The 27,984-nt window shown below is 38.3% G+C and overlaps 1 protein-coding gene across 3 annotated transcripts in view; it reads right to left on the minus strand.

Annotated features, from left to right (window-relative positions):
- The window catches only part of LHFPL3 (LHFPL tetraspan subfamily member 3), a 567,539-nt gene that overhangs the window by 529,762 nt on the left and 9,793 nt on the right, over positions 1–27,984 (minus strand). The window lies entirely within an intron of this gene.

Consider the following 27,984-nt stretch of genomic DNA (forward strand, 5'->3'; position numbering starts at 1 on the left):
GACAGAGGAAGGGAGAGAGAGAGAGAGAGAGAGAGAGAGAGAGAGAGAGAAACATCGATCAGTTGCCTCCAGTATGTGCCCAAACTGGGGATCAAACCAGCAACCTTTTGGTGTACAGGACGATGCCCCAACCAACTGAGCCACCTGGCCAGGGCTGGCTGTTTCTTAAAAAGTTACACATAAACACACCATACTAAGAAGTAATTCCAGTCCTAGGAATCTATCCAAAGAAATGAAAAATATGCCCACACATTATTCTTAATAGTCAAAATTAGAAAAAATGTAAATGTTCATCAATTGAAGAATTCATAAACAAAAGGTGATATATCCATACAATAAAATCTATTCAGCAATGAAAAGGAACTTCTGATACATGAAACAACATGTATGATATTCAAAAACATGCTAATGAAAGACACCAGACACAAAATACCACATATTATACGATTCCATTTACATGGAATATCCAGAAAAGGTAAGTCTACAAATAAATAAAGCAGACTAGTAGTTGTATGAAGCTGGGAATAGGAGCAGGTATTGACTGCACACAGTCTTGAGGGAATCCTCGGGCGGGGGGAGGGGATAGAAATCCTCTAAAACTGGATTATGGTGACAACTGCACAACTTTATAAATTTACTAAAGCCCTGGCCAGTGTAGCTCAGTTGGTTGGAGCATCGTCCTGTGCACCAAAGAGTGGAGGGTTCAATTCCAGGTCAGGCACATATCTAGGTTGTGGGTTCAATTCCTGGTTTGGGCATGTATGGGAGGCAACTGATCAATGTTTCTCTTGCTCCCCTTTTCTCTCTCTAAAATTAATAAATATATCCTTGGATGAGGATTAAAATAATTTATTAAAAATTTTAATTGTGTATTTACAATGGATAAATTTCATGGTCTATAAATTATACCCAATAATACTATTTTTTAAATGGTGTAGTTTCTGTCTCCCAGATGGGCCCTGACTGGTATAAACTCATAGAGTTGCTGTGAATATAATACAAGTTAATACTATATAGAAAGTGTATAGAACAGTGCCTGTCAGGTAGCAAACGCTATGTAAATGTTAACTCTTTTATTATTTGTACTACCACATATTAAGTACATGTAAGTAGCGCTTGGCACATAGCAGACACTTTATAAATATTAGTGCCAGTGCAGAATAAGGGGGCCATGCCCTTCTAGGAAGCCAGTATGGAGGTATCCAAAATGAGATATCCTCATGGGAACCATAGAACTGTTGGTCTGTGGAAATGCTGTGCAAAGAAAAACAAAACAATGCACACATGTGTACATAGGCATGTGTGTACACTCACACAGTGTCTGGAAAGAGGACAAGGATGCTGGGGCTGGGAGTGGGGACAGGGGTTGGGATATGGGGCCTCATAGAGACAGGAACAAAGAAACAAAGCTGGTGAGTGGAAAAGAAAAGACTGCAAGCCAGGGAAGTGGGCCCCCCACCCCGTTTAGGTAGCTAGGTGTCTACAAGCCTCTTGCCTTAGACAAGGTTCTGCAGCTTCTTGCTAAGCTAAAATCAGCCTTAAAAGTCTCAAACTGAACCATTCAGGTACCTCCTTCCTTTCTCCCTCACACTTTTCAAAAGAAGCTGGACAGAGGTTTAAACCAGAAGGAAAATGTTATTCAAATCCAAATTGTCCTGCTGGGGAAAATAAAATGCAAGACCCACAGCAAAGGCTGCCTGGCAGGCCTCCTAGTTCAGCCTCCTGAATTCAGGGGAACCTAAATTACACGCCCCGCTGCTAATGAGCTGACAGCTTCACTCCAAACTGCTCTTTATGTGTAAACAACCTAGCTGGAGCACTAAATGCCTAGTGAAAGGAAAGCTAGGTTCATAGGCAAGAAGATAGCCAAAGAATAATGATGACAGATTTCTCGGTGCTTCTGGGCTAAAGGCTTAAAGTTCAGAAGTACAAAAAGAAAGTAAGCCTGGGAGATATAGCTGCTTCTAGTGAAAGGACTATTAGATATATGCATTTTCACCCTGTGTCTTTAGATAAAATAATAATAAAAAAATTTACTGTGAGAGACTTCCCCCGCCTTAAGTCCCAGCAAGCCTTCAGCAACAGCCACTTTTATCTGCAAGTCACAGCGAAATTTTATTTACCTGGGCAGCCAAAAACAAAAACAAACAAATAAACCAAAATATGCACACATTTTTTTCTCATACTGTGTGAACAGATCTAAAATTTCCAAGTTGGAAAACACACATCCATTATGCTGTTTCCAAATCCACTAGTTTTAGCTGTGGTCATCAATAAGACAGCAGTCTCCCTCTTCTGCCTGCTTAAAATCTGATCATGTGTGTCCCAAAGCCATCAACAGCCCATTTTATCTGAGCCAGTATTAGTGCTGGATAGGAGTTAAAACTGAATCCCATCTTAAGACACAGAAGCTTGAGGGTAACAACACACTAATTCTCTAATTTAAAAATAGGAGAATAAGAAAGATGTGCACTCAGGGTATGAGTTAAACACAAAGCATGTAATTCATCAGCTGGAAATAAAAGGGTTGCCCTAACATTTATAGTCCGTAAGATAAGCTCCTCAGAACTCAATACCAAAATAGTCTTCTCTGATAATCAAATGCATTATTTATATGCAGTAAAAGCAGAAACTTTACAGAATCTCTCAAAAATGTCTCTTTAGTATTTTAATTTGATCATGAGAACCCAGCTAAATTGCCCCAATATAATTAATCCATAAACTCCATAGCAAACTTAAACCACTTCTCAGATAAAGTTTAATAGCAGAATAATGGAGCAAGAGGGCCCCATGTAGTCCAGGCTTCATTACATTCAGAAAACATGCTTCAGGACATTCATAATTAAGCCATAAAGTACTGTCATAAATATGTAATTAACAGCCATCCACACTTAGCAAAATAGGTGGAAAGAAACCCCCTACATTCGGCAGTGCTGTCTGTTTGATTTGTTTGTTTTCTCTTTGCTGGCTATTTTTCAAAATTCAGTAATCTTCAAATGGACTCACCATCTCTAATATACATTAGCTGGGTTCTCATTTCTCTTTCATTTTCTCATTATTATATTTACTGAATCTCTAGGAATGACTCTATATCAAGAATGTAGTCAAAGCCATGACCATAAAATATATTCATACAGGCAAGCAGAAGGATATAATTTTATATTAAATGATAGCAGAAACCCTTCCTGTGGAAGTAGAAGACACTGCTGGTCTAGTTAGGGAAATGACCCCTTATTTGTGGAGCCAGTCATGAAGAATGCAAAGGAAAGCCCTCAATGGAATGCTTTGGCAGGAGAAACTAGGTCACCTCCTCTGGATGAGACAGGACCTGCACATGCCAACCTGGTCTGTGGCCCAGTCATTGTAGGATTTTTTCCTGGCTCCATCTTTTGCCATCATCCTGGATGACACTCAGCTGAACCTACTTCTATAAAGATTGACTGAGCATCTCTATGTACCTGACAACATGCTAAGGGCTAGGATATCAAAATAAAGAAGACCTTTGGCCCTGGCCTCATTGTACTCAGTCTTGCACTCTGTCCCCTCTTCCTCAACCTTCTCAAAAGGAGAATGCAATTACCACTCCATTTCAACCACTCACCGGTCTTAGTACACCTTTGCTGGGTATTGTTTTATCTCCAGTGTTCCTGCATCTTTCCTTCCATCTTTCCTGCACTCTTGTGCCCACTAAACCTTCTCTACTCCCTCCCAGAGATCACAGGAAACCTCAAACTCTGTTTTCCTTCCAAGCCAAGTTGCCAAGGACAATCATTCCTGTCTTACATTTACACTCCCTCACCCCTTGTCCTGGTGTGACAAATTATGAAAAATATGGTGGCTGGGTCCAACACAATTCCTGTTGTTTAACTTCATTTGAGTCCTTTACTATGTTCCAAATGTTTCTATTCCCCTCCTGCTAACTCTCTTGGTCATTCTCCACACAGTGTTCCAAACTTTTTCTCTACTCCTTAGTATCTCCATCTCCCCTCCCTGCCCACACATTCTACACAGATGACCAAGCTGGCACAAGGCTTTTTATCTTCTTGATGCTCCTCACTTCCTGTGTCCTCCCTCCAGAGCAGAGAGAGGAGCATCCCCACCTTTCAGGACTGGATCTTCCACACTGGCCTCCTGAGTCACTCTTCTCACCTCCTTCACAACCTTGCTACCACAGAACTGTCCTTTCTCCTGCATCTGCAGTAATTCTCTCAACTAACTCCTTCTCTCAGTCTAAGTACAGGTATTCTAAAGTCTCTTCTAACCTAAAAATGAAATTTCTCAGTTCTGCTATCCCTCTGAACTAACGCTCTCTTCCTTCATTGTCATCGCCAAATTTAGAGCAACAATCTTCTCCCAGTTTCATCTTACAAGTGAAGAAAGCAAAGTGAAATGACCTGCCTAGGGTTGCACAGTTTGTGGATGGTACAGCGCACCAAAGCATAGGGATTCAGCTGGGCCGGGTGTGGCTCAGTGGTTGAGCATCGACCTAGGATCCAGGCGATTGGGGTTCGATTCCCAGTCAGGGCACATGCCCGGGTTGCAGACTCCATCCCCAGTTGGGGGCATGCAGGAGGCAGCCTATCAATGACTCTCTCATCACTGATGTTTCTATCTCTCTCCCTCTCCTTTCCTCCCTCTAAAATCAATAAAGATATATTAAAAAAAAAAAAAAAAAAAAAAGCACAGGGATTCAACCATTTTTCACTATAATATGATTTCCTACTCCCTAACACCTTGCCCTCTCTCCCAGCATCTAAATTCTAATCCTGACTGAACCACACCATTTTCAACCCCTAGAACTTACCCCCAAGACAAGAGGAGACTTTTTGTAGACGATCTGGGTTCTTTGGACTTCTAAACAGGGCTAAGTAGATGTTTGGTTACTATGTCTGCTATCAGCTTTGCTCTTATTTGTTCAAAGACAGTTTTCTTCTTGCAATACCTGTTTGAAATGCATGTGTGTGTGTGTGTGTGTGTTTTAGGAGGTGGTGGTGGTTAATATTTCTTTTATATTTACTCTGTTTGGTTCCCAGCTCACAAAGAAAATGCAGCCCACAACAAAAAAAGTTGCTGGATCACATACTGAAAAGCACAACTACTGGTAAACAAGCTCCCCACCACCATCATGTTGTATTATTATCAAACTGTGCCTATTGCCAAAGGTTCTTATTGCACACTCCAGACAAAATGGTTGGGTAATAATTGTCTCCTCTGTCTCCCATGCCATCTAGGAAATGACAAAATCCCAAGACTAGCTTTGGATTGCTGACTGGGATAGACACTTTTACAGAGCATCCTCCTCATTACTTCTAATACTCAAAATATAGATCTTTCAGCTGCAGCACTTGGTTACTCTAAATTTTCATGAGGCCACATAAGAAAGTCAACATCTGAATTAAATATAATCCAAGCCATGATGAAAAGCTTAATAGCTTAAATTTGTTAACCTATTAACAAGAAAAGAATGCTTGTAAAAGTGAATAAAATCAAACCTACTCTGGAAGACTGTATTATTATTCAGCAGTTTCTGGTGTCCTTCCCACTTTTTCAATAAAATGTGAATAAAAACAGCAATGTCACCCTGGGTGAGAGCTTTAAGAAGCTACATGTGCTTCACCAGACCCTCTTCCCTCTATCATTTGGACTGGACTAGGGTAAAGGAAGTGAGGCAGCATCTATTGTCAACTGATGGCAATAGGTACCAGCTCACTGCCAACAGTAATCCCCAATTTTGGGTCTGGTGGATAACGAAACTTCATTCAGTGTAAAATAGCTCAATTGCAATACAGCACAGTTGTGAAAACAGCACGGCTATAGGGCAGTCCTGAGACCAGGCCCCCTCTGGCTAGACAGCTCTGCTCTGCTCCTAGCTGGTCTGCTTTGCCCTACATTGGTCTGCTCCACTCTGCATTGGTCTGCTCTATGGGATAAGTTTTCAGGGGAAAGGGAAAGCTGACTCTCAAAGCCACAGGAGAGCTGACTTATATAGACAGAAATCCCTACCCCTGGTGCCGGATTGGTTCCTCCTCACGCAAAGGATTGCAAATTCTCGCAGTTTGATTGATCCAAAAGGCACTGTCCTGATTGGTCAGAATGGAGCTGCTTTTATTGGTCAGTGAAGAAGCTAGTGGGGATAGAGAAGTGCAGCACCTGTTGGGTGGGGGAAAGCCTTAGTCCTATAGGTTGAAATAGGAACTCCTTTACAAGAGCTGGCTCCAGTGCAGGCAGGCAGTTCAGTGAAGAAGCAAGCATCTCAGTGCAGGCTTCCCCCTGAAATGCATTTTGCATGGGACTTCCCTGTGTAGATATGGCTGCTGGGCTTTGTTTTTGTTGTAGTTTTTGTTTTGTTTTTACTAATCCTCACCTGGTGCATGGGCCAACACTCTAACCACTTAGCCGCATGTGCCAGGGCTGTTTTTAAATTTGAGCCCAGTTAGCTGATGGGAGCCCTTTTTAGTAAGTATCTTCTTTCTCAGGGTCCACACTATGGTACCCAATTTAGTAGGCACTCACTCCCAGGGTCAGTGGAGGGTTGGCACTTTCATGACCCTGAAAGTGAGTGTCAGAGGTGCCTCAATTGTCTCATTCTAGAGCCAGCACTGTCAGATAGCATTGCCCCATCAGCCTGGATCCCCAAGTGAGGACACTATCAACATGAAGCCACCCTGCCACCCACATGGATTATAATGAAAAAAATAAGTTGTGATTAAATCACTAACGTTCTGAGGGTTATTTGTTAATGCAGCATAACCTCCTAACATACACCCCTCCTCCCAACACTACAAATTAGAGACAACTTAAATTTTAGTAGGAGGCAATTACATTCTTACATAGCACAGAGGAAAGAGCATGAGCTTTCTTTTTGTTAGGCAGACCAGGATCTGTGTTATAGGTTTAACACTTACTAAGTGACTTTTTGTAACTTATACTAACTCCTCAGTTTCTCATTGTTAAATATTACTAAATATACCCTTCTAGATTTTTTTTTTTCAGAATTAAACAAAACTACTTAGGCAGAGCTCCTGGCACAATGTAAGATTACAAAACCTGGCAATGGTCATTTTTACCATATAATGAGTTCACTAATTCCAACTTCCTTTGGAAAGACAATCTGAGGCTTAATTCTACACAGTGCCTCAGAGAGTCCCCAGCAGATGAAGCCCAGTTGTCCACAGGTTAACCATCCCAGAAAATACATCCACATTGGCTTTTTTTCTTCATTTTCCTATTCTTTTATTTCCTCACTTCTTTTTCTCAGAAACATCTGCCCAAAATCATCTATTTTAAAAATCAAGACAGGTATATATCTTGAAATCACAATGGTGTCTTTCATTACTCTGAGATTTCCTTGCTACTTTGGCCCCATTACAAACATTCACTTAATCATCAAATCTAAATTGTTTTAGTAGAAACCTATTATTTTGTGATTCAGAAATGAAGATCATTACCGCAAGGCCCTCTCTGTGTTATTAATAATGTCTTATACTTTCGTAGCATCTTTCCTTGAGAAGCACAAAATTCTGCCTATACATTTTGTCATTAATGCTCATGGCAGTCCACGAGGTAGCATAAGGCCAAGGGCTGCCATCTCACCCTTTCCCCTTAGTGTTCACTCTCAGATGGAAAAGTTCAAAAGCAATTTAAAAATTAAAGCCTCTTCACCAAAATCAAGCATGAGAGATTTTCCAGATGCTATTTAGAATGTACCTTAACAATGTACAACAATTATTCCAGGCCCTTCATGACAACACAGATTAAAGTAACAACAAAAATCAATAGAAATCTATAAATGAAATCAATATGCTTTGCAAGAAGGCTCCTGAAACAATGGAAACAATGCTATTCTATTTTCTTACGTGTCTTAAAAGAGAATGACATGTTATGGCTTAGAGCAGAGGTTGACAAGCTTTTTCTGCAAAGAACCAGGTAGAAAATATTTGAGGCCTTTTGGCCTTATGGTTACTGTTGCAACTACACAACTTTGCCCTTTCCCCACAAAAGCAGCCACAAATAATGCATATATGAATCAGCGTGGGTGGTTTCCAATAAAACTTTATTTATGGGCACTGACATTGCATTTCATATAGTTTTCAGATATCATGAAATATTCTTTTGTTTTTGTTTTCAACCACTAAAAAAAAAAAGTAAAAATCATTCTTAGCTCATTTTTTGTAAAAATAGCAAGAGTTATTTGGCCCACAGGCTATAGTTACCTGATCCTTAGCTTAGAGGCCAAAATAAGAATTTCTGAATCTTCAGAGCAGATGACCTCCACATTTTCACTCTCTCTGAAGTCTTTCTACACATTCTTTGTTTTCATTTTGGACAAAAATGTATGTAAATGTATAAACACACATGTGCGCAAGCACACACACACACAAAAAGCACTTACTTAAAAAAAAAATTCACTGTGGAAATGAACCTTCCCTACAGTTGAAAATACAATGAATAGAAAGTCTGGATTTTATCATCAAGTCTGTCACTGTGTTTATATTTCAGGTGCTAGCTGATCCATCCTCACCAAACACAAAAATAGGTGGCTTGTCTTCAAGTCCAGTTAGCTCATCCCTGGTCTCCTACTTTACCTGCCCCAGTCCCCCTCTGGTCCTCCCATTCTCTGAGATGTTCCTAGATACCTTTACCTGATTAATTCAATAAACACTCATTAAAGTCTTACTCTATGCTGGGCTCTGTGACAGGTATAATAAGGTACGACAAGTGTGACTACAGACATATGGGTGGTGTACAATGAGCACAGAGGAAGTCATGGTTAACTGTGGAACAGGACACGTGGGAGGGAAGGCTCCAAAGCAGAGGTTGTGCCTATACTGTGTTTCCTAAGAGAACAGAAACACTTTAAGTGATTTACTTGCCATTATCCAGGTTTTCTTATCAGGAAACTTCCCTGGATCACCCTGTGTTCTTTAAAACTTTAGATGCCCTAGGCCTTATTTTCTGGTGACCAGCAGCCATAGTCTGAATGTTTATGTCCCCTCAAAATTTATAGGTTAAAATCCCAACCCCTAAGGTTATGGTATTTGAAGGTGAGACTCCTGGGAAGTGCTTAAATCATGAGGGTGGAGCCCCCAGGAATGGTATTAGTGCACAGAAAAAAGAGACCCCAGAGAGCTTTCTAGCCCCTTCCACCATGTAAGGACACAAGAAGTCGGCAACCCTGAAGAGAATCTTCACCCAACCATGCTGGAGCCCTGGTCTCAGCCTTCTAGCCTCCAGAACTATGAGCAATAAATTTCTGTTGTTTATCAGCCACTCGGTCTGTGGTATTTTGTTACAGCAGCTCAACAGATTCAGACTTTAGCTCTGTGGCTAAAAATCCTGAAAATCCTTGTTGGTGTGGTGTAATGGAAAGTGATAGGGTTTGAGGATCAGGCTGCCCTGGGTTGGAAGTCATCTCTGTCACTTGTGAGACCTTGGGCAAGTTACCTTTCTGAAGGTCAGTTTTATAATATGAGACATACCTCACAAAATTGTTAGAAAAAATGAAATCACACGTAAGCAGTGCCTAGCGCACCTTAGACATCTAACATACTACAACACACTCATAAATAATGGCTTTTCAATAGGTGTTCCCTACAGATTGGCCAGCCTGAAATGTGGATACTAACAGTGGCCATTTCAACATTGTGTTAGGCCATTGGTAGATACATTGGGGCAGAAATATTCCTCCCATAAATATAAAGCTGTTCATATGCTCCCATGTGCAGGACTCAAAGGCCTGAGTAAGTCAAAGGACGCCTTAGATGTATATGTCTAACGGCTCAATTTTGTGAAAAGAACCACATCATAATTCACTTAGCTTTTTTATAGTTATTGAGTCATTTAGGATGGGAACATTCACACCTCAAAAAGTTAATTTTGTCTAAAACATGTTTTTAAAGGTTAAAATCATCTATATATGAAATCAGCATACATGATGATTAATAGTAACTTTAAATTTTATTTTTTACTTGTAAAAGTGACATAAATGAAGCTCAAAGATTTTTTCAGTTATCTGAAGTCCCACTTATGCCAATAAATAGATCCTTCCTTAGTGACTTCAAATACTTAATGTTGCTTCTAAAAGAGCAAAACTATTTCCAAGGAGAAATCTCTGTTCTGAGGGCATTAACCGTGCCGGGTGTTGTTTTCAGGTGAGAAGGAAGAAGCATGGACATAAACAGGACACTCTTAGCTGGCCCTCCCTGTGCAGCTCTGCACATCAGCTCTGAACATATCCTACCTCCCCACCCCGCCCCATTAGCCTCTCCCAGGGAAGGTCCATTTCACTCCCCAACTCCAGGGCACTGTCAGAGCCCATTTTCTTGGTGATCCATAATGCTAGTTGGGAATTCATCTATGTCTGTCAGTAGCCACAAATTTGAAAAACATTTCTCTGAACTGTCACTGCTGTAAAAAGATCATTATGCTGACATCCACCGTAAGCAGAGTGAGAGCTCATGCTATACACAGAGGAAAGGCCCCACACATCACAGTTCCCAATAAAGAGCAAGTCTGAACAGCATTTATGGAGAAGAAAAGAGCCACGGCAATAAAATATTCCCAGGAACCCAAGTACAACAGCCAAGCTAAATCTCAGTTTTCTTTCTGACAGGCCAGAGATTCATGACCGTCTTCCCAATAGGCACACTCAAAACAAAAGCTCCCTGCATTTGAAGATCTCCATCGTGGGCTCTGTGAAAGCCACCAATCCTGCATTATCTTTACTACTCAATACACTTTCAAAGCCTGCCTGTGTCCTCGCATTATAAGCTGGGGATTCAGAACAATAGGCTTGAACAATGTCCATCTCTAGTGTATAAGAGCTGAGGCTGCCACTTGTCAAGGACCTGAATCCCCAAAGGTAAATACACTAAACTGGCATTTTTAAATCACATCCTACTGACCAGTAATGAGAACTGTGTTCCAATCTTGAGCCCATAGCAGTCAGCTTTGCAGAGTGCTGTTTAATGACAGTCACATTTGATTACTCTTTATTATGATAAAAATACACATAACATAAAATTTGCCATTTTAAAATGTACAATTCAATGGCATTAGTACATTCACCGTTCTGTGCAGCCATCACTAGTATCCAGTCTCAGAACATTTCCACCATCCTTAAACAGAAACCCCGTACTCAGTAAGCAGTCATTCCCCATTTCCAGCTGCCTCCAGGCTTTGCAACCACAAATCTGCTTTCTGTATCTGTGGATTTTTCTATTCCAGATATTTATATATGTAAATAGATTCATATAACATGCAGCATTTTGTATCTTTGATTGAGTCCTCTCTGCGATTGCTGTAAGTTACTTGATCCCATTATAATATAACCTGCCCTCACCCTAACATCAAGTCTGGCCTATGAGAGGTGTGATGGTACATTTTACATGTCAACTTGGCTAGGCTATGGGTCTGTTATTCAGTCAAACATTAATCTTAGTGTTGCCTTGCAGGTACTTTGTAGATGTGATTAAAGCCCATAATTAGTTGGAAGGCATTAAGAGCAGAACTGAGGCTTCCCTGAAGGTGAGGAAGAAATTTCACCTATGGTGAGCAGCTTCAGCTTACGCCCAAGAGTTCCAGCCGGCCTTTCCTGATAGCCGGCCTGATGGTTTCAGATTTGCCCAGCCAGTCCCCACAATTGTGTAAGGCAATTTCTTGGAATAAATCTCTTAATATATATCTCTTGTTGGTTTGTTTCTTTGGTTGAACCCCGACTGACACAGGAAGGGGGAAAAGGCTTAAATATGTAATATTCTGCTTTTTTTCTAGTCCACCGAAGTTGGCTACCTGAAAGTCAGTGCTTACAAAGCTTCAAAGATGTCCTATCTTAAATGATACTTTTAGAGAGTCATTTGCCCAGATGCCCTAGTCAATATGCCCTAGTCAATAACTATTACTTGCCATTAAGAGGAGGAAAAAGGCCAGACTCCATCTGTATCCTGGGTTCAGACTCATACTTGCTGACCAGGTATCTGGCTAATACTACATATAGCTTGTCAAGGAAGCACTTGTCTCACAGCTGAGACAACTCTGAGTTATGTTCACAATGCTGTGAGACCTGGAGAGCACTGGCATAGAAGTCTTTACTACTTAGCTCTTTAAGTACAGCAGGCAAGGAATTCTGCCTGCATAATACGACTTGGGACTTCCTCTTGAAGGAATAGCCTACCATGCTTTTCCAGCTTATCTCTGTCTATGGAAATCCTACTCATCCTTTAAAGCTCACCCCAAAGACTATCTACTTGATAGTTCATCCCAAGTCCCCAAACTAAATGAAATGTGAAGATTTGCCTTTGAACTCCTATAACACTCGGTGTCTCTCTTGGACCACTTAATACACTCTGCCCCTGATTTTTGTTGTCTGTGTTTGTGCCAGTCCCTCCCCCCCCATCAGATTGTGCAAGTGATGCATCATTGATCTTTGGGACCCTACAAAGACTAGCAAAGTGTCTATTAGGAGATTGTTTGTTCAAGTGACTTGAGTCTTAGGAGTCTGGGGAGCAACGGGAGCCAGAGAGTCCATCTTTAATCCTTTTGGGTCAGAACTGGATTTTTCTTTTCTTTATTCTTTGTCTGCTCCCCAACCCACTCTCCCTGCCACCCTGTTCTACCAACACTAAAGAAAAACATTTGAAATCCATAGTTGCCATGGTTGAAATGAAATTCTTCCTGGCAATGACAAAATCTGGGAGGGTTCAGAAGGGTCAGGTAAGGATGATTCCAGGCCCACGTATCTTCCCATTCTCTAGATTATTTCTTTTCATCATGTGTTTCTCAAATTTGTCCTCATCTAATTTAAAGGTTAAAGGTGTTACCTATTTCTCTGGATATATGGTCAGGGGAAGTCTGTGGTCAACACTAAGGAAAAGAAAAAACAAGGAAGATTCTTTTATCTGCTACATTCTTGCCTTGAGTCTGAATTCTGTCCCTTTCACTCCACCTGCCCTGGGCTGAGCAGTGACCAAATCTGAATATGGAACTGTAAATTGCAAGCAATCGCATTTTTCATTCTTTTGTTATAGCATGTTTCCTTCTGTTATAAAAGCTATATCCTAATATGATCATTTCACTGTTACTACACTTGTCCTACAATCTTTCACACTCTATATTATTAATGCCTACCATATTGCATATCATAATCTCTTAATTTGGTACATCTATGTAATGAACTATATCAATAATATCAAGGTAAAAATTTACCTTTCTATATTATATTTTTCTTATTAGTACGAGACTGTGTGTTGGCTTTGCCTTTGCAGTAAATGCACTAACTAATCCTTATGTGAGACTAACAACAAATCCAAAGATTGTTCTACTAACTAACTCATTCTGAATTCATGCTAGTAGAGAAAGAAGCTTTCCACTAATTTCAGGTCCAAGAAATTTCTCCAGGCACTTAAGACATACTTCAGTTATTTCAGAAGGCTTTGAGCAGGGAGTTTTAGTGGAGGAGGACTTACTATTTTATTTAAATAAATTTTACTTTTATAATCTTGATTCTCTTTGCTTAGAAATTTTTCTGAGAAGGAAGTCACATCTGATTTATACTTTTATAGATATATTAAACATACAGTGGGTGCTTGAAAAACATCAACAGATAAATTGACAGACAATTGTTAACCAAGTCCAAATGTAATCAAAATTAGAAAATTAGAAGAAAAAATGAGAAAACTAGAAGTGCCAGAGGGGATGAGAGGACACAGGGGTGCTCCTGCACTGCTGGTGGACATGTGGACTGGAGCCGCCAGCCTAAATAGCAAACTGACCCAACACAGTCAAAGTCGGTATATGTGCGCCCTATGGCCCAGCAGTTCCCAAACAGTCCTACATAGATTCATCAAGAGAGGTGAACAAGATGTTTACTGCAGGGCTATTCAGTGTGGTGGAAATTTAGAGGCAATCTGGGTGCCTGTCACCAGATGAAATGTGGGTACTACTCGGAGTACTGTGCAACCATCGGCAACAATGGGCCAGAAGTACATACAGCCACATGGATGGGTCTTCAAAACCTGGTGTTGCATGAAAAAAATAAATAAATAGATAACTAAAAGAGAAAGAAATCTATAGCAGAATACTATTTACTGAAATTAAAAATACAGGAACACAAAAGAGAAAGATATTTTTTACAAGAACCCATACAAACAAAAGGATACACGATCAGGCTTGTTATAATGGTTTGTCAGTGGGTGAGGCAGGTGATGGGAGTGGGAAATAAATGAGGGGGAAAGGAACCAATGAGAAAAAATACATAAAAGAAGAGAGAGACACAGAATCGAGCCTTGCTTTTCCACTTAATGGGGGCTCTGGACAAGTCACATAACCTCTCTGAGTTTCAGTTACATCATCAGCAAATAATAAAATCTGCCTTAAAGGAGTGTTAAGAAAATAAAGGTGCTGTGTATAAAGTACCCAGCAGAGCACTGTAAATCCCAGAGTTTCTTCAGTGGAAACAACCATTGTCACTTGGATGTTATGCAGGGTCACCCTTTGAAGCACATCCTTCCCTCTCTGTCAGGCATGGGTGCTCATAGCTTATTTAACGATGGGCTAATTGGACACCAATGAAGAAAATAAGGCACCATGATGCAAATTTTAGGTAGTTAGACAGGATTATCCTTTATCTTACAGCAATTTCTCTCACTCTGCAAATACTTCTTCCATCCAGCATCTGCTCTTTATTTACATACAAATGAATAATTTATCACTGTATCTATCAGGAACACAGACCCAAACTAAGACCTGAGGAAACATAAATTAAAAGAACTAATGTAATGACAGAATATTAAGAAATTTTGAAAAAAGTGTGATCCCTCCTCACATTACCTTCCTCATTTAGTCTCATCTAATATGCAACACTGCACATCTTATTTTACTCTACTTCAGTATAGTCACCTGTATGCTCAGGGAGTTTTAATGTGTGAATTCCTCCAACAATGCCTACTGCTAGATGTCTTACACTTCCTCACAGAGTCGACTGTAGTGTTATAGATATATGCATTATAGATATACAGAGATAGATATAGAGATAGGTATAAAATGGACAAAATGCTTGGTTTCCTGAACATGTCAGAGCTTTCAATGCTTCCTCACAAATACACTGCTGACAGAAATCAGTTTTAACCCTTTCAGAGCTTCTGTGAGGCATCCAGAACTGCGGAGGGAAAACAGCCTTTCTGCAGCCTTCACAGGCTCCCCAGTGCAGAGGAGACTGCCCTCTTAGATGTTAACTCTGAACTTTTCTAGATTGTTTTTAAATGGGTTTGGGAAGCCCCAGCTGTTATGGAAGATTAGCCAGGGGCAAGCAGCTGATTCTACCTGGATCCCACCCACACCCACTGGACCCAGACTTTTGGCTGCAGACTGGAGGTGGGCCCACATGACTCACTCGACACTGAGGGAAAAATATGGAGAAAGTTGCACCCCTACACAGTCAGCCTATTATCCTCTGCCTTGAGGCCCTCCCTCCTTCTAGATTATAAAAGTGCTGTGGTGAATAGGCAAAATCTCAACAGTGCTTAGTATAGGATTGTAAAGGGTTTTCAGGGTATAGGAACTCCAATTTTAAGGGAAGATTAGGAGGATTAGTTGGGGAAGTGGTGCTCATCAAAGGAGACATGCACTGTGTCTGAACTGTCTGGGAGACATGTGGATTGCAACAAGGAGGGGTAGGATGCTTTGAGGCAAGACCTGCTTAAATCAAGCAGAGAAAGGGATTAGAGTGTTGGGAATAATAATAATGATAATAGCTAACATTTATGGAATTCTTTTTTTAAAAAAAATATATCTTTATTGATTTCAGAGAGAGGAAAGGAGAGGGAGAGAGAGGGACAGAAACATCAATGATGAGAGAGTCATTGATCAAGCCCACAACCGGGCATGTGCCCCGACCGGGAATCGAACCCTGATTGCCTGGATCCCAGGTCGACGCTCAACCGCTGAGCCGCGCCTGGCTGGGCCGTTTATGGAATTCTTATCATGTACTTGGTACTATTCTAAGAATTTTACCTGTAAAAGTATGTTATATGTAAAATGATTAGAATATAAATATAAAAGTATAATTTTACATATAGTAATTCATTTGTCTTCACATGTATGAGGAGAAGGGAGTAGTGATCCAGTTGTACTAGATTTTTAACAGAGAAAAGGAAAGCATAGACTTGGACTTACAGGATGTAGAGACCTAGGGATGAACAGTGCCACAGTCACAAAGGGAGAGTGCATGGAAATTTCTAGGTATTGCCTTATGACACAAATCTTTACTAATGCTAATGGCAAACAAGACATTGAATGTATCCATTTAGGGTGTAAATGTAGTTGCTATCTTCAAATTTTTAAATTTCACAGATCTAGAACAAATATTCCAAAAATTTATATGAAACCACAAAAGAACCCAAATAGCAACAGTAATCTTGAGAAAGAAAAATAAAGTTGGAGGAATCATGCTATCTAATATCAAACTATAGTACATAGTCACCGTAATCAAAACAGCTTGGTACTGGCACAAGAACAGGCATATACATCAATGGAACAGAACAGAGAGCCCCAAAATCAACCCATGCCTTTATTGTCAATTAATATTTGATAAAGGAGGCAAGAGCATACAATGAAGTAAAAACAGTCTCTTCAATAAATCGTGTTGGGAAAATTGGACAGATACATGCAAAAATGAAACTGGACGACTTTCTTACACCACACACAAGAATAAATTCAAAATGGGTTAAACACTTAAATGTTAGACTTGAAACTGTAAAAATCCTAAAAGAAAACATAGGCAGTAAAATCTTGGACATTTCTCATAGCAATATTTTTTTTATCTATCTCCTTGGGCAAGGGAAACAAAAGAAAAATAAATAAATGGGACCACATCACACTAAAAAGTTTTTACACAGAAAAAGAAACCACAGACAAAAATGAAAAGACAAGGGGTTGATATCCAAAATTTATAAAGAACTTATAAAACTCAACACCAAAAACAAACAATCCGAATAAAAAATGGGCAAAGTACCTGAATAGACATTTCTCCAAACAGGACATACAGATATCAATAGACATATGAAAAGATACTCAACGTCAATAATCATCAGAGAAATGCAAATTAAAACCACAATGAGATATCACCTCACACTTGCAGAATAGCTATCATCAATAAATCAATAAACAAGTATTGGCAAGGATGCAGAGAAAAGGGAACCCTTGTGCACTGCTGGTGGGAATGCAGATTGGTGCAGCCACTGTGGAAAGCAGTATAAAGTTACTTAAAAAAAATTGAAAATGAAACTGCCCTATGACCAAACACTAATTCAAAAGAATATATGCATCCGTATGTTCATTGCAACATTATTTACAATAGCCAAGATTTGAAAGCAGCTCGTGTCCATCAGAAGATGAATGGATAAAACAGCCATTGTACATTTACACAATGAAATACTACTCGGCCATAAAAAGGAAGACAATTTTACCTTTGCAATAGCATGGATGGACCTGGAGGACATTATGCTAAGTGAAATAAGCCAGTCAGAGAAAGACAAGTACCATATGATTTCACTTATGCGGAATCTAATGAACAAACTTAACTAATAAGCAAAATAGAGACAGACTCATAGATAGAGAGCAGGCAGACAGCTCTGGTCGGGGGTTTAGGGGGAAGATGGAGAAATTGAGCAAAAGGGAAAGAACTCATGGACATGGACAACAGTGTGGTGATTGTGGGGGGAAGGAGGGTGGAAGTAGAAGCTTATATAGGAGAGATAAACGGTGATGGAAAAGAATAAAATAAATAAATAAATTTTAAAATTTACTCAGAAACTTGGAATTCATGCTTGGTCAAACCATTAAAAATTAAAAATTAAATTCATAAGACTATTTCTTGAGTCTAGAAGTTAAATTTTAGACAATGATTTTCTTTCTTTTCAACTTAATTTTCTTCTAAAAATAATTTTGTCAGCCTGGCTTTACATATGGTAACTAACTGCTGATCTGGTAGGCTAGTCCCGTTTATTGGGAGAAGGAACCCATGAAAAGCAGAAAGACTTTTCAAATAAAAATGATCCTGTAAATGCCTTTAAGACCATAATGGGACGGTGCTAAGATTTCTTTACGTTCTAAAGTCTGAAAACTACAAAATTATGAATATTTATATGAGAAAATGAAATCAGTTCTAATGACTCAAACAAAGATATATAGGAACTGGGAAAGAAAGGGGACATCCCACCATGGTTAAGAACAGCTGAATAGATGGGATATGACATGGAAAGAAGGGATTTCTGTGGCTGCCTGACCGTGGGAGCTGAACTCACAGATCTCTGCCTCAGGCTTCTGCACTGCTGTCCCACTGCCTGGATTCTCTCACTTCTCCCTTGTCCTCTCTCTCAGGTCTCATCTTAAATGGTGTTTTATCAGAGAGACTTTTTCATTGTTGTCGTTAATCCTCACCCGAGGACAAATTTTCCATTGATTTTTAGAGACAGTGGAAGGGAGGGTGGGAGAAGGGGGAGAGAGAATCATCAATGTGAGAGAGACTCATCAATTGGTTGCCTCCTGCAAGCACCCCACAAGGGCTGTGGATAGAACCTGCAACCCAGGTACATGCCCTTGACTGGGAATGGAACCCTTCAGTGTGCAGGCGACACTCTAACCACTGAGCCACACAGGCCGGGGCATCAGAGAGACTTTTCATCAGCACTCCCTATCATCATCCTGACCCTGCTGTGTTTTCTCAACAGTGTTTATCACCACCTGATATATTAGGTATTTCATTATTTGTTTGTGTTTGTCTGCACCAGTAGAATGTAAGTTCTGTGAAGTCAGAGAATCCATGTTTGGTTCCCTGCTGTATCAACAGCACCTAGAACAGTACCTGTCACTCTGCAGGTGCTCAGTAAAGATTTGTGGAATGAATGGATAAATCTTCCATTCAGGCTTTACTCTTTAATCTTGCCCTTTATCCTTCAAGTTAACATCAACTTATAGATTTTGATACTAGTCCCTTTATAGTTAAGAGGGGGAAAATAAGGCAATTCAGTGTAGCAGTTATGAGTATGAACCTTGGGACCACACCACCTCGGTTCAAGCCTGGCTTTGCTTCCTCAACACCACCGTCCAATAGAAGTTTCTACAATGATAGAGATGTTCTGTTCTGCAATGTCCAATATATGGACCTATTGAGCACATGGACCTATTGAGCACTCAAAGTGTGGCTAGTGTGACTGAGCAACTAAATTTTTAATGCCATTTAACTAAAATTTAAATTTAAGTAATTGCATGTAACTAGAGGTAACTATAGATTGGACAGCACAGTTCTAGCTGTATGTTCCTGGCAACATTTCTTAATCAATCTGTGCCTCAATTTCCTCATCAATGGAAAGAGAACAGCAACAAGAATAAATAGCACCTCATAGATTTTATGAGGATTACATGAGGTAATATGTAGTACACTGGAATTGTACATAGTGAGCTACAGTAAATGCTACTATTGTGGGCAAAAGGAGTTGACTTTGCAATAACATTGAATCCTTAGACATAACAACAATATTAATCTAATATGTAAATAAACATACAGAAATATAGGCATTTCCAAAACGTAAGATTATATCAAATATGCGATAAGTCAGAAAATAGAGCAAATATAAAAGAAATCTAAAGTAGCATGCCAACAAGTTGACAATTTTAGTTGATTATAAATGTTATTCTTTAATAAAATAGCAGTTGCCATAGCAGCCAGACATCACAAAGTCATTTCAAAATCAAAGACAAGGAGCATCTTCTTAAAGAAGCCTTGTGAACAATGTAACTGAGCAATATCATGAAAGGGATCCGTTTATGTCTGGAGTTTACCATAGAGAAAAATTCATTTCCCAAAACTGTTCTCCTTCAATATCAACCTTACAACTACACCTTAGATTCTACATATTTTCTTATATCTGAGGGTTTATTTATGTTTTTTAAAAACTTACAACAGTGAAAAAGGTAAAACAATTATTTTATAAGAAAAAAATGATTATGAAATATATCTTATGACATCACTTTATTATTGCCCTCGGAATCAGCAAACTGATGTTATTGTATTTTAAAGGAGGCTTGAATTAATTTTTTTTGTATTGTCTTTTTGTTACGCTCCAAATAAAATGGTCTTTCCCTACCTATATAGATTTTTTCATTTATAAACTCCATGCTTTTTCTCCTTCCCAGAGAATTTGAATGTCAAGCTAAATTTGCAAAGAAATAGAAGGAGGCGGGGGAGGAGAAGGAACAAAAGGGTTTTTGGTTCCCTGATTAGACGTTACCTGATCAGTTCTCCTCTTGCAACCATTATATAAATGTCTGTAAATGGAGCAGGGATAGTGGAAACTGCACAAGATTACTGCTGCTCCATCACATGCCAGTCCCATCTGTTTAGCTCCTTGAATTATACTGCTCTCCGTTTTTTTGTATTTTCCTTTGTCCTCTAGATCTTTCCACCTTGCTCTACTCTAAGATTTTATGGTTGTTACTTTAAAGGCTGAGAACCAAAATAATTTCTTTTGGAAAATAATATGTTTGAAAACAACTTTATATGTATGTTAGTGTTTACTTGGTTCTATAACATTTTTATTCTTTGCGTTAAGGTAAAAATTTATAAACCATAAAAATAAGACCTGTTTTCTTGAGTAGAGCTTAAATCATACAGAAATAATAAGATACTCAGTTGTACTGACTCTGTGGGAAAATCACTATGTTGACCCCTTCTCTAAAAAGAGCAGAGAATTTGTTTTTATACCACTTCCTAGAATAAAGCTTTGAGTTGCGGTATAAGTTAGTGCATTGGAAGATAAGGCAAATTTACAACAAGCATCCTACCTAGGCACTAAATGTACCATGGTGACGAAAACAGCCATGATCCCTGCCCTCAAGAAACTTCCAGTAAGAAGGTCAAAAGGAGCTGCAATTGCTAAAGACTACAATTCTTGCATGAGCCCTAATGCTATTCTACAGATCTCAATCTCCAACCCCAAAAGAGGGCCCAAAGGGCACCCACTGCAGGGAAGTTCCACAGCTTCTTCTGTTCTTCTCTCGCTATCATCAGCCCCCACACAAACCTAGGATCCAGGAGATCGAGGTTCAATTCCCGGACAGGGCACATGCCCGGGTTGCGGGCTAGGCAGCCAATCAATGACTCTCTCATCATTGATGTTTCTATCTCTCTCCCTCTCCTTTCCTCTCTCTGAAGTCAATAAAGATATATATTTTTTTTAAAATGGAGTAGCAATGAATTGACAGCTCCAATATGTACATGATTTCTTTTCTAGATTAGAAGAGAAATAAAATAATGAGGTTATGTGAAGTTTATATAGAACAGCAACATACTAGGTCCTTTACTTCTTTTTGTTCCTTCTGGGACTGCCTTTCGACAGTGATGACAATGATAATGATGCCAATGATGGCGAAGTTGATGCTAATACCTAACATTTATGAGTGTTTTCTGTGTTCCAGACATGAGATAGGTACTATATTTATCCTTGTTTTACAGACAAGGAAACTAGGGCACAGGTAGGCCAAAACACTGTCCCTAGGTCATACGACGACCTTGTAAATGAAGCAACCACCACACAAACCCAGACGTTTGAGAGCTTGTGCACTTATCTAGTATAGTACAGCTGCCTCCAGTTCTCTTATTAGTGATAAAAAATTCTTTCCAAACCTAAGAAGAGAGCCAATCACAAAGAAATCCTAAATATTAGAAAGTGTTTTAGTCTCTAATACACATCACAGACACACAATAAGGAAGGGTAAATTAATGAATGAAAGAATAAAAAAAGGATTGAGAACCCAAATTACAGTATTTCTGTGATTTCACCTGGTATTTTCATATTAAAACTAAAGGAAATCTACTGCATTACACTGTAGCATATACCATTGAAAGTAGAGACCTTCATTCCTTTGCTCCTAATATATATCTCATCTCAGAAAAATATGACACTAACTCACTGTGGGAGATTTATGAGTTTTGAGTAGTAGGCTCAGAAATTATAATTAGTTTGCATACATCAATTCACATTTCTCTGATCCTGTGCCTCTGTTAGCAATGACATAAATTGGTGACTGGCACTTTGAAGTTTGGAGTTTATGTGGCTATAGAACTAACCTAAGCAAAGTCAACTGAATATTATTCATGGGATTTACATCTTAGGCAATATGGCAGACATATTACTCCCCCCAAAAAACCCTCTCAAATAGAACACCTCAAAATTCTGCATAAAAATCCAGAACACTTTTTAACACACATGGCTGAGCTGACTGTAAGAGAAATCCTTAAAGGTAAGAAAAAAGACAAAGCAAGAATCCAAAGAATCAAATGCACAACAAAGCTGACACTGACCTTGGTGGCACCAGCTGAATGTTAGTGATTTAGAGTTTTCTACTCATCTTTTTCATGACACAATTTAAAAGTGATATTAGTACAACAGCAATTGCTAGAATACATGGGAGGGTATTTTGGAACATCTATATGTAAACTTTGCAAGAACATTGATTATGTTTACTTCATATAAGAAAAAGAGAACATTAAATATATTGAATATACATTCAATATTATTTATATTGAATTTGTATAAACCATACCACCATAATATTTGTAAATATTTTAACAAGTAACTTGAGCTTTCTTTCATGAGCATCTTTTTTTTTTCCTTTTAGGTTATGCTTGAGATTGGTTACATGTAATTCCTGATCAAAACTTTTAAGGATGATGTCTAAAGAAGTCTCCCTCTAGATAAGCAGTTTTTCATAAGTTTGTAACAGCTAAAAATTAATGAGTTTGGTAACCAAATTAAGAAGTTAGAAAAGAATAAGAGAATAAACCCAAAGCAAATAGACAAAAAGGAAATAAAAATAAAAGCAAAAATTAATGCTATAAAACAGAAGGTAATGGAGAAGAACAACAAAGATAAAGTTGGCTCTTTTATAAAGACTAATAACTCTGGCAAACTTTTGGCAAAATTGAGCTAAAGGAAACAGAGAAGACATCAATAAACAACTCATATGATTGTAAGAGTATGAAAAATTATATGCCAATAAATTTGAAAATGTAGATAAAATGGAAAAATTCTTAGAAAAATATATCTTTACAAACTGATTAAAGATAAAAATAAAAATCTGAATGATTCTATAACCATTAAACAAATGTAAGCAGTAGTTTAAAATCTTCCTACAAAGAAATATGAGGCCTGGACAGTTTTATAAGATAATGCCATTAAACATACAAGGAACAGATTATTACAATTGCCACAAATTCTTTCAAAAACTGAAAAAGAGAGACTTCTCAACTACTTTTATGAATCTTACATAATCATGATGCCTAAACTAGATACAGACAGTAAGACAAAGAAAAAAAATAAAGACCAACCTTACTCATGAAAATACTTTTTAAAATATTAAATAAACTATTAGAGACTGAGACTCACAGTATATATCAAAGTGGTATTGTTTTTTAAATGCAGGATTATTTTGACATTAGATAATCTAGTATTATAATTCACTTCATCAATATATATTAATACAGAAAAGTTACTTGGTCATCTCAACAGATGCAGAAAATGCATTCAATAAAATTCAACGTATATTCACAATCTAAAAAACTTCTTATCAATGTTGAAATATAACAGAACTTCCTTGACCAAATAAATAGTATTTGAAAAAATATCTACTCCATATGTCATACTAAATGATGAAATATTAAAAACATTTCCTTTAAAAATAGAAAGATAAAAAGCAAAGAATGTGTTACTTTGGAATATGTACACTAATGTGTATTAGATGATGTATATATATATATTACACGTATATGTACATTAGTATAATAAGGAATGTAGGCTAATAACACAAAACTCAGGAAAATGGCTACCTCTCTGGGTGAATATAATCAGAAAAGTGGGTGGCAGACACACAAATGGTCATTTTATATTATTCTTTAAACCATACACACAAATACACACACAGGAACATGCACACAAATGTAAAATATATTGTTCATAAGATGCTTGCAGATGAACTGAAACAATTCATTTTGCAAATATTAAACAAAACCAGAATGATAGGCTAAATAACATTATAATTACAAAAGATATTTAAATCATCTTCTCTTTCATTACATAAGTTCAAGCTTGCCTTCATATAAGTCATATTTCTATATTAAACAGATAATACTTTAACACATTTGAAAAAAAATTCTCATGTCAGCATGAAACTTGAAGAAAGAAAAATTATATATGAGGCTCGTTCTATCACTTGAAAAAAATCTCACAATTAAAACTTTAGTTTTTAGGGACCACCTCTCAATCATTAGATTGAGAGACTTTTTGTAAAAAAAAAAAAATCAATTCTTTAGCAGTACTCAAAGGAAGGGAACAGTCCTTGACAAATGAGCTCACATCAATTGCAGAATTTTTCCCCTTTGTTCTATGCACATTGAATCAGCTCCCAAATTCTAAGAGGTCCCACCACATTGCTAGGGTGCTGTATTGAACTGCAGGATCAGTACAGTTTCCAATTTTCTGCTTGGCTTGTTTAAGCACAGACACTTCAGTGGACACTGGGGCCAGAGTGGGGCATTGGTCTACCGACGAGGAATTCTGGTGAGGATTATAAATAATGTTTTTGAGGGTGAGATGGGAAGAAAGGCTTGATGTTGAGCAAGAACGTGTGCTTTTTGGAAGTTTTCCTCTAATGAACTTTCTGCACTTCAGGCTCCCAAAGAGATAAAATAGCAACTGGATTGAGCTCAGGTCTCATTTTTCAGAGAGAAAAGAAAAAAGAACAGAATTTGTGTTTTGAGTGGCTTCTAGTGACCAATGCTATATCACAACATATGACTGTGTCTGATTGCAATGGCTAGGGAGAAAGCAGTCACTCATTCCTTCTTTTTTGCTGTTGTTTTTAAGGAAATGGAGACTGAATATGATAGGTAGAAGCTAGTAATGAAATTAGATACCCAGTTTTTTATCCTGATCCTGCGAAGTATTGTTTGCCTGTGGCTGGGGTCCATGTTCTGAGTTACCAAAAATATTATTTTTAAATTCTGAAAAGTCCTTAAAGTTTCCCAAGAAATGGAATTTCATTTTTCATTTGCAAAACATGTTTGGGCTGCTGCAGAAATGCAACCATAATGCATAGTTCGTGGCCACCAAGATCAAATGGTTGTTTAGAATCCTGTAGTTCTGAATCCCTCATCTTCTTTTGAATTCTCCAGTGATGTCCCAGTTATTACAAAGTGTCCATCTCCAGGCGAAGAAACAACAGTTAAAATGTTCCGATCGAAGACCACCATGTCAATGAGTCCTCTAAAAAAGTAGGCCACTCTAGAGTCACAAAAGCTGCTCAGAAGGTCAGATAAGTTATAGAGACTAATTTAAAAGAATTTATATCAAGACAATGTGCTGTAGGAAAGTCCAGGAGGAGTTGGCTTTTTCCTTGTAGGTAAAAAGAGCTTTCCTCCTACTGCATGTATTCTGGATAAATCCCTTTTCTCATTCTTTTTCAATCTTCATATTTTCTCTTCTGCCCTCCATCTTCTAAAATGTTATCTTATAAGTAGTGTCAGGGTGAAAATGACTCTGGACCTGACCCTATAGAAGGCGAAGTTCTGATAAGCACAAGATGACAGGGCTGGAGCTCCCTCTAGAGCCCATCCTGCAGTGAATGGAGGGGTCCTCAGTAAAGTGAACTAAGTTTCTGAGCAGATCCTGCCCATTTCCCCATCCTAGCTCATCTTGCTAGAGAACCCCTTTGCAGAAGACCAAATTTTTGGAAGAGCAGAGCTGTTCGCTGTGACCTACAGGATGCATATGGGAGACTATCCAGCTGTGCTCACCAACATCTCTTTACCAGCATCTCTCAAGATGCCTAGTTAATAAGTTCCCTTGTCAATATCAACTCTCGGTAGTCACCATAAAAGGAATATTGATAATATGTAGAGCAGAGAATGTTCATTTGTTCATTTTTCAACGGTGGCTTAGGTCATAGTCATAGACGTAGTAATAACAAACTGATAGTCTCATTTTATAATAAGCTGATGTTTTTAAACCTGAAAGGAAAATATTAATAAGAAGCAATGTTGAAGTTTGTTTTTTTAAGCTTCTTTAGAAAAGCTAAAGAATTATAAGAAATTGACATGTTAATGAAAAACAGCAATATAATTTCATTTGAGCATAAGTCAGAGAATCTTAAATCACTGCTTTCTATGCTTGGGAAGAAAAATAAAGATTCGCAGATATAATATTGAGGAGCAATTTTCAAAACATTACAGCTACATTTAAAACAGAAAAAATGCTGCTTTGGATTTGTTCCTGTTGTTATATGATGTTATTACAAGTTGAGAATATTCCATTTTGCTTTTGGTAAGTGTGAAGAAGAAATAATTTGGTCATTTCCCTATCGCTTGGGGAAACTTAAGAACGCCTACGTGCTTATGTCTTAAGATAATCAAATGATTGACTCACAATGACTTTAAAACATGGCTTTTCCCCCCAAGTTTGTTCAGTTGAAATTATTAAACAGTTTAAAATCATCTCCAAAATACATTTGTGTTACTTTGAGTCATTACTCTAGACAAATAAAATGGAAGAGCTAGACCCTGTTAACACCAAATCAAACCCTTAACTGAATATGGTGTTTATTAGTAATGTACAATGTCCATTATAGGAATCACAGTGGCATTTATACAACACTGTGCAGTTTCTAAAAGAATTTCATAGCCATTATCTTTCTAGATCCACAGAACAAGGTATGTCTGGCATATACAAGTTGTGAAACAAAACTGTCCCTTAAATTGGGCATGGTGAGTTTAATTTTTCTGTCTAAATTTTTTTAATACTAACCACTCCTCCAGCCTTGTTCTCTTTAATGGTAGCAGCAGTAATCATAGCTAAAATTTATTGAGTTACTTAGTATGTGCTAGTTATACTTGTAAGTGTTTTACCTGGATTAATTTAATAATCTTAAGAACACAGAAGATAGGTATTTTTATTTAAGGTCATTATATTGAGGAAATCTAATTCTGGATACCCATGTGTTTGTCTAGGATTACACCCTACTTGCCTTCTGCTTTAATTTCACCCTATTTTTTATTTTCCTAACATTTACTTTGTTGGTAAATGCTCAGAAACAATTGGTTAACAGATGACATATTTTTAATGTTGAAAACTTTTAATCTCTTAGTATTGGGAATACAATTACATACAACTTAGAAAAATAGCATTAAAAAATGAAAAGTCAAGAGTAGTGCCAGGCTGGGCATGGCTCAGTGGTTGAGCATCGACCTAGGGTCCAGGCGATCAGGGTTTGATTCCCAGTCAAGGCACATGCCTGGGTTGTGGACTCGATCCCCAGTGGGGGCATGGAGGAGGCAGCCGATCAATGACGACTCTTTCATCATTGATGTTTCTCTCTCTCTCTCCCTCTCCCTTCCTCTTTCTGAAATCAATAAAGATATATTAAAAATTAAAAAAAGAGTAGTTAGATAACTTGGCCAAAATCATCCAGTCAATAAGTGGCCAAGTCAAGATACAAATCTTACAACCCACTTCCCAACTCTGATGCCTCCAGAAGCTGTCAGGTCTCTTATTACCCTCTCTGGAACGGTGTCTGTGACTTGGTGATCCTATTCACATCACCACTTTCACCACCAACATCAATAAGCAAATCTATTAAGAATGTTTCTGCATTTGATTCAGGGCAGGAACAGATGATACAGAGCCAGTAATGCTGACACTTGCCCTTGTCCTGTAGAATGCACAGCCAAAGATTAACAGCAATGAGATCAGAGATATAACCAAGGGGACAGTGTGGGCAAAGAACCACCCACCCAGACTCTGGGTTTGGGAAATGAAAAGGATAGGATGAGGAGTACCTCATTACGCCTATGCATGCTTGAAGAGGGAAATCTGGTAAACATGTAGACAACTATTTTCCCTGTAGACAGCAGTTCTTTCCCTTCATGTTATATAGAAT

Source organism: Miniopterus schreibersii (genome assembly GCF_964146895.1).
Source record: "Miniopterus schreibersii genome assembly, chromosome: 9".
NCBI lineage: Eukaryota > Metazoa > Chordata > Mammalia > Chiroptera > Miniopteridae > Miniopterus > Miniopterus schreibersii.